The sequence below is a fragment of the Delphinus delphis genome, chromosome 13, assembly GCF_949987515.2.
Source record: "Delphinus delphis chromosome 13, mDelDel1.2, whole genome shotgun sequence".
Taxonomy (NCBI): domain Eukaryota; kingdom Metazoa; phylum Chordata; class Mammalia; order Artiodactyla; family Delphinidae; genus Delphinus; species Delphinus delphis.
This window is the reverse complement of record NC_082695.1, coordinates 62,032,651-62,047,985: the sequence shown is the minus strand read 5'-3', so window position 1 is coordinate 62,047,985 and position 15,335 is coordinate 62,032,651.

Sequence of the window (15,335 nt, the reverse complement as noted above, 5' to 3'; positions counted from 1 at the left end):
TTCCAAAAGACACACACACACACACCCCAGGAAGTTTAGTAGGACGAGCTCTAGTCCCTGCTGCTACAGATGGTCCTGAGTCTATAACTGATATTCATCATCTCCTTCCTCTACCACCCTGTTATGGAGTGAGTTGTATTCCCCCAAATTCATATGTTCAAGTCCTAGCCCTCAGCACCCCAGTGACCGTTTTGGAGATAGGGCTTTTAAAGAGGTGATTAAGTTGAAGTAAGGCCGTTGGGGTGGGGCTCTGATCCAGTGTGATTGGTGTCCTTGTAGGAAAAGAAGAGACACTGGGAGTGAGTGTGCACAAAGGGACGACCGTGTGAAGAGGCAGCAAGAGGGTGAACATCTGCAACCCAAAGAGAGAGACCTCAGAGGAAACCAATTCTGCTGGCACTGTCATCTTGGACTTCCAGCCTCTAGAACTGCAGGAAAATTAATTTCTATTGTTTAAGCCACTCAGTCTGTGGTATTTTGCTATGGCAGCCTCATCAAACTAATACATATTCTATAGTCTCTTCACAATTGGCTAGTCTTCTGCTTGTCTAGGTTGCTTGACTGGTGGGGTAACCCAGACCCTCATCCCTGAGGGGTCTTAGCCCCTGGTTAACAGGCTCTTGTCAGATTCTGCTGAAATTGGCAATTTATGTTTATTACCAGGCATGGCAACACCAAGAGGCATCTCATTGAAACTCCTGAGTTCCAGATACATTCTTCCTTGCCCACCTTTCCTCATGGTAATCACCTTCTCCTGCCGAGATAGTTACTCCTTTCCTTGCTTGCTGGTCTACTGGCATGAGGACCCCCAAATGACCACGTATCAGCCGTACTTTTGGTGGAACTCTTTTTATGACCATTGATAGATGTATCCCCTGCCAACCACCTAGAGCCAGGTGCTCTGGTCCAGCAGAGCGTAATGTTGAAAGGATGGGGACACAAATTCCCCAAGTGGGTCAGTGTAAGCTATGGTGACAGAGGCCAGTCTTACCTCTTGGTTCCCAGGCCTGTGTTTTCTATCTTATGGAGTCAGAACATGTAGTACCATATTGTGACAATATAAGCACCGTATAAAACCATACCTCACAATAAAAATAAATGTAAAAATAAACAAATGAGACCTAATCAAACTTATGAGTTTTGCAGAGCAAAGGAACCAATAAACAAAACAAAGGGACACCCTACAGGCTAGGAGAAAATATTTGCAAACGATGTGACTGACAAGGCCTTAATTTCCAAAACACAGAAACAACTCCTACAGTTCAATAGCAAAAAAACAAACAACCCAATCAAAAAATGGGCAGAAGACTGAAATAAACATTTCTCCAAAGAAGACGTACAGATGGCCAATAGGCACATGAAAAGATGCTTATCGTTGCTAATTATTAGAGAAAAACAAACCAAAACAACAATGAGGTACCACCTCACACCAGTTAGAATGGCCATCATTACAAAGTCTACAAATAGAGGGCAGACAGCAGAAGCAAGAAGAACTACAATCCTGCTGCCTGTGAAATGAAAACCACATTCATAGAAAGATAGACAAAATGAAAAGGCAGAGGACTATGTACCAGTTGAAGGAACAAGATAAACCTCCAGATAAACAACTAAATGAAGTGGAGATAGGCAACCTTCCAGAAAAAGAATTCAGAATAATGATAGTGAAGATGATCCAGGACCTCGGAAAAAGAATGGAGGCAAAGATCGAGAAGATGCCAGAAATGTTTAACAAAGTCCTAGAAGAATGAAAGAACAAACAAACAGAGATGAACAATACAATAACTGAAATGGAAATTACACAAGAAGGAATCAATAGCAGAATAACTGAGACAGAAGAACGGATAAGTGACCTGGAAGACAGAATGGTGGAATTCACTGCCACGGAACAGAATAAAGAAAAAAGAATGAAAAGAAATGAAGACAGCCTAAGCGACCTCTGGGGCAACATTAAATGCAACAACATCCTCATTATAGGGGTCCCAGAAGGAGAAGAGAGAGAGAAAGGACCCGAGAAAATACTTGAAGAGATTATAGAAAACTTCCCTAACATGGGAAAGGAAAATAGCCACCCAAGTCCAGTAAGCACAGCAAGTCCCATACAGGATAAACCCAAGGAGAAACACACCGAGACACATATTAATCAAATTTGTAAAAATGAAAGACAAAGAAAAATTATTGAAAGCATCAAGGGAAAAATGATGAACAACATACAAGGGAACTCCCAAAAGGTTAACAGCTGATTTCTCAGCAGAAACTCTACAAGCCAGAAGGGAGTGGCATGATGTATTTAAGGTGATGAAAGGGAAGAACCTACAACCAAGATTACTCTACCCGGCAAGAATCTCATTCAGATTTGACAGAGAAATCAAAAGCTTTACAGACAAGCAAAAGCTAAGAGAATTCAGCACCACCAAACCAGCTCTACAACAAATGCTAAAGGAATTTCTCTGAGTGGGAAACACAAGAGAATAAAAGGGCCTACAAAAGCAAACCCAAAACAATCAAGAAAATGATAATAGGAACATACATATCAATAATTAACTTAAATATGAATGGATTAAATGCTCCAACCAAAAGACACAGGCTTGCTGAATGGATACAGAAACAAGACCCATATATATGCTGTCTACAAGAGACCCAATTCAGACCTAGGGACACATACAGAAAGTGAGGGGATGGAAAAAGATATTCCATGCAAATGGAACTCAAAGCTAGAGTAGCAATACTTATATCAGATAAAATAGACTTTAAAATAAAGAATGTTACAAAAGACAAGGAAGGACACTACATAATGATCAAGGGATCAATCCAAGAAGAAGATATAACAATTATAAATATATATGCACCCCAAATAGGAACACCTCAATACATAAGGCAAATGCTAACAGCTATAAAAGAGGAAATCGACAGTAACACAAAAATAGTGGGAGACTTTAATACCTCACTTACACAAATGGACAGATCATCCAGACAGAAAATTAATAAGGAAACACAAGCTTCAAATGACACAATAGACCAGATAGATTTAATTGATATTTATGGGACATTCCATCTGAAAACAGCACATTCTCCAGGATAGATCACATCTTGGGTCACAAATCAAGCCTCAATAAATTTAAGAAAATTGAAATCATATCAAGCATCTTTTCCAACCACAACGCTATGAGATTAGAAATAAATTACAGGGAAAAAAATGTAAAAAAACACAAACACATGGAGGCTAAACAATACGTTACTAAATAACCAAGAAGTCACTGAAGAAAACAAAGAGGAAATCAAAAAGTACTTAGAGACAAATGACAATGAAAACACAACAATCCCAAACCTATGGGATACAGCAAAAGCAGTTTTAAGAGGGAAGTTTGTAGCAATAAATCCTACCTCAAGAAACAAGAAAAATCTCAAACGGACTAGAGAAAGAAGAACAAACAAAACCCAAAGTTCATAGAGAGAAAGAAATCATAAAGATCAGAGCAGAAATAAATGAAATAGAAACAAAGAAAACAATAGCAAAGATCAGTAAAACTAAAATCTGGTTCTCTGAGAAGATAAATAAAATTGATAAACCTTCAGCCAGACTCATCAAGAAAAGGAGGGAGAGAACTCAATACAATTAGAAATGAAAAAAGAGAAGTTACAACAGACACTGTGGAAATACAAAGCATCCTAAGAGAATGCTACAAGCAACTCTATGCCAATTAAAAGGACAACCTGGAAGAAATGGACAAATTCTTAGAAAGGTATAACCTTCCAACACTGAACCAGGAAGTGAAAGAAAATCTGAACAGACCAATCACAAGTAATGAAATTGAAACTGTGATTGAAAATCTTCCAACAAACAAAAGTCCATGACCACGTGGCTTCACAGGTGAATTCTATCAAACATTTAGAGAAGAGCTAACACCCATCCTTCTCAAACTCTTCCAAAAAATTGCAGAGGAAGGAACACTCCCAAACTCATTCTATGAGGCCGCCATCACCCTGACACCAAAACCAGACAAAGATACTGCAGAAAAAGAAAATTACAAACCAATATCACTGATGAATATAGATGCAAAAATCCTCAACAAAATACTAGCAAACAGAATCCAACAACACATTAAAAGGATCATACACCATGATCAAGTGGGATTTATCCCAGGGATGCAAGGATCCTTCAATATACTCAAATCAATCAATGTGATACACTATATTAACAAATTGAAGAATAAAAAAAAACATATGATCATCTCAATAGATGCAGAAAAAGCTGTTGACAAAATTCAACACCGATTTATGATAAAAACTCTCCAAAAAGTGGGCATAGAGGGAACCTACCTCAACATAATAAAGGCCATATATGACAAACTCACAGCAAAAAAAAGAAAAGAAGTCTACAAATAATAAGACTGTCAGACAGAGTGAAGTAAGTCATAAAGAGAAAAACAAGTACTGTATATTAATGCATATATGTGGAATCTAGAAAAATGGTACAAATGAACCAGTTTGCAAGGCAGAAATAGAGACACAGATGTAGAGAACAAACATATGGACACCAAGGGGGAAAGGGGGGGGTGGGATGAATTGCGAGATTGGGATCGACATATATACACAAATATGTATAAAATAGATAACTAATGAGAACCTGCTGTATAGCACAGGGAACTCTACTTCGCCAGTAGAAACTAACAACATTGTGAAACAACTATACCCCAATTAAAAAAAAAGTCTACAAATAATAAACACTGGAGAGGGTGTGGAGAAAAAGGAACCCTTCTACATTGTTGGTGGGAATGTAAATTGGTGCAGCCACTATGGAAAACAATAAGGAGGTTCCTCAAAAAGCTAAAAATAGAGTTGCCATATGATCCAGCAAATCCACTTCTGGTCATATACAGAGACAAAACTATAATTCAAAAAGATACATGCACACCTATGTTTATAGGAACAATATTTGCTATAGCCAAGACATAGAAACAACCTAGGTGTCCATCAGCAGACGAACGGATAAAGAAAATGTGATATATATATATATATACACACACACACACACACACAGACACACACACACACAGTGGAATATTACTCAGCCATTAAAGAGAATGAAATAATGCCATCCGCAGCAACATGGATGGACGTAGAGATTATCATACTAAGCAAAGTAAGTCAGAAAGAGAAAGACAAATACCATATGTGGAAGCACTTATATATGGAATCTAAGATATGACACAAATGAACATATCTACAAAACAAAAACAGACTCACAGATATAGAGAACAGACTTTTGGTTGCCAAGGGGGCGGGAGGGGAGGGAAGGATTGGAAGTTTGGGATTAGCAGATGTAAACTATTATGTATAGGATGGATAAGCAACATGGTGCTACTGTATAGCACAGGGAGCTATATCCAATATCCTGTGATAAACCATCATGAAAAATAATATATATATATGTATAACTGAGTCACTTTTCTGTACAACAGAAATTAAACACAACATTGTAAATCAACTATACTTTAATAAAATAAAAACAAAACAAAAAAACACCCGTACCTCATTTTTAAGGCCAGCACCCTAACGCTGCAAGTTATCTTCAAGCTGCCCCACCTTTAAAATGCCATTCTGACATTCTATCAGGACTGCAGCTTCTATGTGATGTGGTATATAGCAGGCAAAGTGGAGCACATGGACATTTGCCCACTGTTGTACCACCTTCACTGTAAAGTGAAGCTCTTAGTGTAAGGCATGCATTCTCAACAGGGGCAGTATTGCTCCCAAGTGGGTGAAAATTGGTTCTTGATGGGCAAAACAAATGTTATTCTTCTTATGTATAAAGCACAGCTATACGTAAAGCACATAAACAGAAATACAGTTTATCTGTGGTATTAAAACTTCACGGGAGTGTCAATCAGGAAAAAAAAATGTTTCAAAAGACTCCTTAGGAGAGTGGTAATGAAAAGTGATTTGATAAACACTGGTCCAAGGTGATGTTATGTGGAATTTCATAACGGTACTCAGATACTGTTAGCCCTGGGATGATGTTACTGGCCAAGGCTCTGCTGGCAAAAAAAAGGAGAGTCTCTTCTTGGAATCAATTCCACTAGAGATGAATCTCTGCGCCTTCCAGAGTGGAAGGAGTTCAGTGGAATCAGCTTGCCACCAAGGGGCCAGTTGATCTCCTTGGGGGACAATAGCATATTTAGGGCCCATCTTCAGCCTCTGGGGATAACTGGTCAGACACCAAGCTGTGGAGGCCCCTGTAGAGTCTCCATCCCTGCCACCATGGCTACTCTGTTCATGATTCCATAGAGTAAGCACTGGGTGGCCTAGGACAGAGGCTGGCTGGAAGCCACTGGACATGTCATCCAAGCCACCTGGTTGTTCTGCATCTCCTCTTTGATGGGTACTCCCTTGCAGGCACTGATGTAAGACACATACATTTACACATTTTGTTGCCCATTCCATTATCTTCAGTCTTCTAATCTTGTTCCCTGATCAACTAGTCAAGTCATGCACCACTGCCCAGGAGTCTATGAATATACTTACCTTGGGCTACAGCTCCCTTCACGCCAAGTTGATGACCAGCTGTGTTACTTGATGTGCTGTCCACTGGGAGTATTTTTCTTCACCGTGGGTTTTCACAGTCACTTCTAAGTGGGGCGGTAGTGTGGCAGCAACCTACATAAAGACTAACAAAAATTAACATATAGAACTGACCTATTTTTGAATCATATCTGAATTTTTTTGCTCTTCTCCACCAACTGGGTTGAAGCAAACTTCCTCTGAGGCCACAGGTCTGAGCTGAAGGAGAGGCATAGGTGCAATGAGGGAGGTGATGGAGATGTCTGCATTGCCTTTCTGTGTGACGTATTTGGCTCTCTGGCTTTGCCCCATTTTTTCCAGAATGTACCAATTCCATTGTATGATGGATCGCTGATGTGCCTGCCTGACTCAGGGGGTCTGAAGAAAGCTAAAATTGTTTAGTAGTAACATTGTCTTTTGTTCATGTTTCCTTTATAATTTTACAAAATGTATCTCTTGAAATGCTACCATAGAGGCCTTTTGGCTTTTTTATTAGTCCCTACTGACCTGAGTTTATAATTTTTCCCAGTGTGCCAACAGCAGTCATAACAACCAACCTACCCTATGGCCCTTGTAACTACCTTTGACCCCATATCTCTCAAATTTACCTTAATTCATCTTAATTCACCACAGATGAGGCCTCCAATAATTGTGATGCTTCGGCTCAGAGGTTACCACCATTCTACTTCCACAAGTGGTGAGATCCTTGTTGCCATCTGGCTGGGAAGGGCTCTAATTCTAAAATCCCATCCTGACATCTGAATAGCCTTTCTGATACTGTCGTAGTTTGGGTTTCCCCAGAAGGAGGCCAGAGACAGGGATTTGAGATCAAGTAGTTTATGCAGGAGGTGAACCCAGGAAACACACCAGTAAAATGGGAAGTGAAAAAGACAAGAGAAGGAAGTGAATAAAGAGTGTGTTATCAAGCCAGTTGCCATAGTGGGGAAACGAGCTGAAACCCACTGGGTACTCTAGGAAATAGCACCGAACATGTATCTCAGAGTTATTCCACTGAGAGGTGAGGGAGCTGGGCATTTGTATTAGTTGGCTGAAATTGCTATAATAAAGTACCACAGACTGAATGGCTCAAATAACAAAAATGTATTGTCTCACAGCTATGGAGGCCAGAAGGCAAGAGTCAAGGTGCCAGCCTGGTTGATTCCTTCTGAGGGCTGTGAAAGAAAGAGGTGTTCCAGGCCTCTCTCCTTGTCTTGTAGATGTGTGTCCCTGTGTCCAAATACCCCCATTTTATAAGGGGGCCAATCATATTGGGTGAGGGCCCACCCTTATGACCTCATTTTAACTTAATTACCTCTGTAAACATCCTATCTCCAAATAGGGTCACATTCTGAATTACTGGGCCTTAGGACTTCAACATGTGGGTCACATTCTGAATTACTGGGCCTTAGGACTTCAACATGTGAATTTTGGGGGATATAATTCAATCTGTGTCTTTATATGCCAATTTATATATCTGTTCCTGGTTGAGGGTTGTTTTTGGTTTAGGAAAATACGTTATTTCCTTGGTACTTTCAGCCTGTCATACATGTGGCTAAAGGGATGTCTGAGGCAAAGAGGTGATAGTAGTTGGAATTTGGGTCTGTATACTCAGAAATGTTAAGTGCCAAGGGAATTTGAGTGGGACACCTGCAGTGTCTGATACTTTGGGCGTGCAAGTAACTGTTTCTATGACTTATTTAAACTTTTTTTTTTTTTTTTTTTTAGTGAGGAAGATTATGAGAGGGTAACTATTAGAAAAATAGATGTTTTATATGTTTTGCTTACTGTGGAAGCAAAAATCTGTTAACAGAAGAGACCTCATCTATATAAGAGTTTTTTTTTTTGCTGCACGCGGGCCTCTCACTGTTGTGGCCTCTCCCGCTGCGGAGCACAGGCTCCGGACGTGCAGGCCCAGCGGCCATGGCTCACAGGCCCAGCCGCTCAGCGGCACGTGGGATCTTCCCACACCGGGGCACGAACCCGCGTCCCCTGCATCGGCAGGCAGACTCCCAACCACTGCGCCACCAGGGAAGCCCATATACAAGAGTCTTTTTAAAAAATGTGGCTGGGAAAAAAAGATGTGGCTGGATAGTTTTGGTATTTATTTGCACTGCTGGCTAATTGTCTCAAAAAACTGAAATAATTTAGAAGTAACATGATTTATTTATTTCTTTAATTAATTTTTAATTATTTAGTTTTTAAAAATTTTATTTATTTTTGGCTGTGTTGGGTCTTCGTTGCTGTGCAGGCTTTAGCTGTGGCGAGCAGGGGCTACTCTTTGTTGCAGTGAGTGGGCTTCTCATTGAGGTGGCTTCTTTTGCTGTGGAGCATGGGCTCTAGGCGCACGGGCTTCAGTAGTTGTGCCTCGCTGGCTCTAGAGCGCAGGCTCAGTAGTTGTTGCGCATGGGCTTAGTTGGTCTACGGCATATGGGCTCTTCCCAGACCAGGGATCGAACCCATGTCCCCTGCATTGGCAGGCAGATTCTTATCCACTGTGCCACCAGGGAAGTCCAACATGATTTATTTATAATTAAAAATGCATTTAGTAATCATGAATGATGAAATAATTAATGTTTTGTACAGAGTGACATACAGGAAGTAATTGTTTTAGAAAGAACCACTTCTCTGAAATCTTGTCAGAGGAGAGTTCACCAATAGAGAATTGCCACCAGATGGCAACAGAGACTCTGGAATCTAATTTTGTAAGGAAGTTTAGAAAGGTTTACCCAAGGGGTTTTCACCCCTGTTATGGCAAACACTGTTCTAGATTCTGGCTGATTTAGGAATGACAGTCATATTAAATTTTGGAATGCCATAATATAATACGTGAATTATACTCCTTTTATGAATGCCTGGTTCTTGTTTTTAATTGATTTTTCTTAGGAGATGAAAAATTATTTTAAATTCTTAACGCTGCAGTGAAAATTAATAACCCATTGGAGGGAAATTTGATAAATATTTATTAAAATTTTAAATGAGAATGTCTTTGTGATCAGCAATTTCTCATCTAGGCATCCATCTTATGGACGTACTGATGCACAAAAACATGTAAGTATGGTCACTTGTAAGCATTGTTTTCAAATAGCGAAAAATTGGAAAAAATTTATTGGCCTCAGAAGTCTGTTTAAATAGTTATGGAATATTTAATTAATTAAGGGAAAAATGAAGTTAGAGTTATCTGTCTTTACAAGGAACTATCTCCAAGATTTTACGAATTAAAAGGACACAGGCAGGGACTTCCCCTGGTGGCGCAATGGTTAAGAATCCGCCTGCCAATGCAGGGAGCACAGGTTTGAGCCCTGGTCTGGGAAGATCCCACATGCTGCCGAGCAACAAAGCCTGTGTACCCCAACTATTGAGCCCACGCACCAAAACTACTGGGCCTGCACGCCTAGAGCCCGTGTTCTGCAACAAGAGAAGCCACTGCAATGAGAAGACTGTGCACTGCAACGAAGAGTAGCCCCCGCTCGCTGTAACAAGACAAAGCCCACATGCAGCAAGGAAGACCCAATGCAGCAAAATAAATAAATTAATTTTAAAAAACAGGACACAGGCAATCTATACCTAGACACTGAGTATGTAAGAGTGTGATATTTGTACATGGGTAGGAAAAGTCTGAAAGGGTGCACACTGAACTGTTAACAATGGCTAACCGTAGGGAGAGGAATTTTAACTTTTTATCATGTGTACTTCTATGTTGTTTGCAGACACACTTAAGAATATTATAAAAGTATCATAGAAATGTTTGAAGGAAAGAAAAATTATGTAAACCAAATCCCCAAAAGTCGGCACTGTGATTTTTATGAATAATCCAGTAACTTTAAAAAAAAATATTTATTTATTTAGCTGCGTCAGGTCTTAGTTGTGGCACGCAGGATCGTTCGTTGGGGCGTGTGGGCTTCTCTCTAGCTGTGGTGTGCAGGCTCCAGAGCGCATGGGCTCAGTAGTTGTGGCGCGCGGGCTCTAGAGTGCATGGGCTTAGTTGCCCTGCAGCATATGGGATCTTAGTGCCCCGACCAGGGATCAAATTCCACGTCCCCTGCATTGGAAGGTGGATTCTTAACCATTGGACCACCAGGGAAGTCCCAATCCAGTAACTTTTAAATGAAATATTTCTGATATTCATCTTGGCCCCAGTGTATGAGTATAAAGTATTGTAAACATGGAGAAAGCAAGCATGGGCTTTCTATCTTAAAAGTCCATTTATACTGTACAACTGCATTGGTTCAAATCCTAGCTCCACCATTTACTGTCTGTGTGCGCTTAGGCAAATAATTCAACCTCTCTGAGTCTTTGTCCTGGTCTGTAATATGAGAACAATGAAATTATTGACCTTGTAGGGTTGTTATGAGAATCAAATTAGTCATTATGTGAAAAGTACTCAGAACGGTTTTTGGCTGATAGTGAGGGCTCAGGAAATGCTGACTATTACTGCCCAGGGCTCAGTAGTAGCAAACCCTTCACTGCTAATTAGCCAGTGATTAACCCTGCTTGCTGACACTGTGAATTTTTTTAGAGTTTCTGCAGATAGAATTTATGTATAGAAAAGACATCTGTCATTACTTTGTTTTTTTGGAATTAATCTTTTGAATTAATTATTTTAAAATTAATCTTCAATTTATTAAATTCACACACATTTTAAAATTTAGTTTTTCTTAAGTCTTCAAGTTATCTTTATAAATCTCAACATTCTATTTATAAATTTAAATAACCACTTTCGAGGGGGATCTTTAACATTTGGTCAACTCAAATTCAATAGACCAAACCTCCTTAAACAATTGATTCCATTTACAACTTAAATTCCATCAAATGTTTTAAACTACAGTATTAAATTTAATATATTTAAATTTCTTCTTTTGACCAAACTGAACAATAAACCTAACTATTTACACTATTCTGCTAAGGTCTAACAATTTCAGTTCATAAAGTATGCCTCCTTTTCCCCATAGGCTGTGATATTTATTGCAACTTATCTATCCATTGTGTCTGCATCTCAACTACGCTGTAAACCATGGGAAGTGGAGGTAGGGTCAATTCTGTTTTGCTAAGTAGTGACTGGCACATGAAGAACTCTGAAGGCCAAAAAGGATTTGAATTGGTAGAGGCCAGAGAGTATTCCAGACTGGGAAAAATACCAGCAAAAGTTATGGATAGTAATGGTGGTATAAAGACTTTGTTCATATTTGCCAAGTCTTGCTCATGATAATCTTATATACATTTATATGCACACACATACCAGGGTATACAAAATGCAGGTACATTCTGAGTGAAATCGAGGAGGACCCTGTGGGGTTTTCCTGGGAACAGAACCTCCTCCTTCCCCCCTTCCCCAGTGTCTCTTGCCCTTGTTTGTAGAAAAACTTTAGCCTCCTAAGCCTTCCCTGAGTTTCAAAGAGCAAATTTAATCAGAGAAGTGAAAAACTGTAAAAACAAAGGAAAGCAGTCTAGCAAGACAAGGCTGAGGCCATATCCTTGAGTTGTTTTACAGACACTAAAACCCCCACCAGATGGAAGATGGTGACTGCATGTTGACCACCAGCACGGAGACCCCAGATCAGCTGGAACCAGAAAACTGATAATTAAGATGCCTGAAACAACATCACCTTGTTACCTCACCATCAACCAATCAGATAACTGAGCATGTTCTGATCATGTACCCTCACACTATTTTAAAAAACCCTCCCCTAGGACTTCCCTGGTGGCACAGTGGTTAGGAATCTGCCTGCCAGTGCAGGGGACAGGGGTTCAAGCCCTGGTTTGGGAAGATCCCACATGCTGCGGAGCAACTAAGCCTGTGTGCCACAACTACTGAAGCCTGCACGCCTACAGCCCATGCTCCACAACAAGAGAAGCCACCTCAATGAGAAGCCCGTGCACTGCAACCAAGAGTAGCCCTGCTTGCCACAACTAGAGAGAGCCTGCGTGCAGCAATGAAGACCCAACACAGCCAAAATAAATAAATAAGTAAAATAAATTTATTTTAAAAAAAACCCTCCCCTAAAAGTCATTGGGGATTTTGGGTCTTTTGAGCATGAGCTGCCTGTTCTCCTTGTTTGGCCCTGCAATAAACACTGTACCTACCTTCACCACAACTGGGTGTCAGTAGATTGGCTTTGCTGTGTGTTGGGTGAGCAGACCCAAGTTTGGTTCAGTAACCTGAGTAGCTGGATAACTATTTTGTTGTTGTTGAGGATTTGGGATCAAAATACGTGAAACTGTGTTACTGGAAAACTGGGTTTGCCTCTTGGTGGGTGTTGAGCCAAAAGACACAACCAAGCCAGAGATCGGGAGACAGAAGGATTTATTACTTGCAGTCAGTAAGGAGAACACTGGGGAACTTTCTCAAAGCAGTGTCTCCCCAAACAGCAAAACTGGGGAAATTTTAAGCTAAGGGATATTCATGAAGGGGCTTGAGAAGAGGAGAATTCAACATTAAATTGGGGCAAAAGTAAACAGATTCCAAGCTTTAGGTGACTGAAGTCAGAAGGGTCAGAAAAGGTCAACATCATCATCACTTAGGTTCCAGTTGATCTGGTGGTTGAGCGCTGGGGCCCGGGTTGGGGAGTGTTTAAATTCTGCAAAACAGCTGAAGAAAGTGCTTCAGGCTAATCTTTACCTTTGAAACAGAACTGGGAGTCTTTACAGCTGATTTGTTATCTGTGCTATTGTTACTTTTCTTGCCTGGTAACAGTCCTTTGTTCCTTTGTTCCCTTAGATCATTACTACTGAGACCTGTTCAAAGGCCAGCACTGTGGCCAGGCTTACATTACAAAATGGGTTAGGCCTAAAATGGCTTCTCTAAATAACATGAATAAAGTATAATGCTGATTAAGTTACCCCCTCACCTGCCCCCCCACCCCCCGCAAAAAAAAAGTTGATATAAAAGTTTAAAAAAATTAAATGGCTCTCTTATGTCAAGTAAGCCATGCCTGGTTCTCTTTCTCTGGGGGACGCCCCTACCCTATCTGCTTACAACTGTATATTTTTTTTCTGGATTTTTATCTCTGATAAAAGATTTTATGATATCTACAAGCCAATCTTCTCAAACCTCGATCAGTCTAGGTCACTGACTGACTTTTTAGGAATAGAGATTAAAGGTATCATTTCCTCACCCCCTGAAACGCTAATTGATATCAACATAATGCCATCAAAATGGCCTTTTGCGGGGAAGTTAAATGTACTTCTAAACTAAATCATGCAATTCTGTGGGTATGCACTTCGTGAGCTTTAAATAATGACAAACCTTTATTTTGAGCAGTGTCAGAATTGGAGTTATAGGTGCCTTCATGAAAGAAGCATGATTATAGACATCATCAGTTAAAAATATATTGTATGAACGCTATAAGACATCTATACATAAGGACACAGCAGATTTTTAGAAAGAAGTAGTTTTCTGCAATTATCTTATTTCCCTAAGATTGAAGAATATAAATATATGCCTACCCATAATTGAGACTTCCAGAATGCAGTTATTTCCCCAGGCTATGTCTCCCTTGCATCATTTTTACCATATATTCTTTTATTTTTATTTTTTTACATCTTTATTGGAGTATAATTGCTTTACAATGGTGTGTTAGTTTCTGCTTTATAACAAAGTGAATCAGTTATACATATACATATGTTCCCATATCTCTTCCCTCTTACGTCTCCCTTCCTCCCTACAACTGTATTTTATATGCTCAGTTAGCTCATAAATAAGACACTGTGAAGACTCCATCTCTGAAGTCCTTTCCATTTTTCATGCCTTATTCTTGGATAGTCTCCCCACTGGCCCCCCTCCATCTCAACTATTTTATCCCACCATCAGACAAAACTCACATACATTTGATTCATCAAAAATTTATTGAGCCTACCACTTACAGGCTAGTGTTCTAGAAGGCTCTTGGGATGCCTCAGGGAACAAAACAAAGACCCCTGCCCTTAAGGATCTTACATTCTAGCCAGGTTGACAGACACAAACATAAAAGCAAATTATCATAGTATTTTAAGAGGTACTAAGTGCTTTGGAAAAAAAATTGTAGAGCTGGGAAAGGGAGATGGAGCCAAGTTTTCACATCTGGAATTTTTAAATGAAGGTGTGTAAAATCTACATGAAAAATACTTTTATGGGTCTTGTCTTTTTGCTTTTTTGTCTGCTCTCTTGGGCGCAGATGTCTCTGCTGCCTGGGAATTTGGACAGTATGAAAATAACTACCATTTACAGATACGCTCGCGGCTACCAGGCACCTTTGACGATTAGTCCATTTAATCTTCACTATACTGGAAAAGGCAAGTATCATCTTTCCCCTTTACACAGGATGAAACTGAAGCGCACAACTGGATAGGCAGCAAAGCTCTCGAGTGCAAAACAGAGATTTAGGTTGACTGGTCCTGGTTATCTAAGGGTCAAAACAAGACTGACAAGCACTCTCCCCGGACTCCTTTAAGTCAACGTGAGTGAGGTGTGCGAGAGCTCCCGGAGCCTAGACCGAGTGCGGCTCGGCGGAGCCAGCGAGAAGGACGTGATCTCAGTTCGGGAAGTAACGCCGGGACCCAAGACGACTCCAATCCATTGGCGAGCGTGGCCGGAGCCAGGCGCGCTTGCCGGGGTCAGGGGGTGGGGCCTGGACGTAAGGGGGCGGGGCCCCCATCCTCCAGTGAAAAGGGCTCCCGGAGTGGTTTGTCCTACTTTGCTGCCGGTAGAGGCTCCGAGTTGCCGCCCCTCCCCCGGGAGTGGTGGAGATTCGATCACGTGACAGCCCGGAGGCCGGAACTGGGCAGGTTGTGGAAAGCGCAGA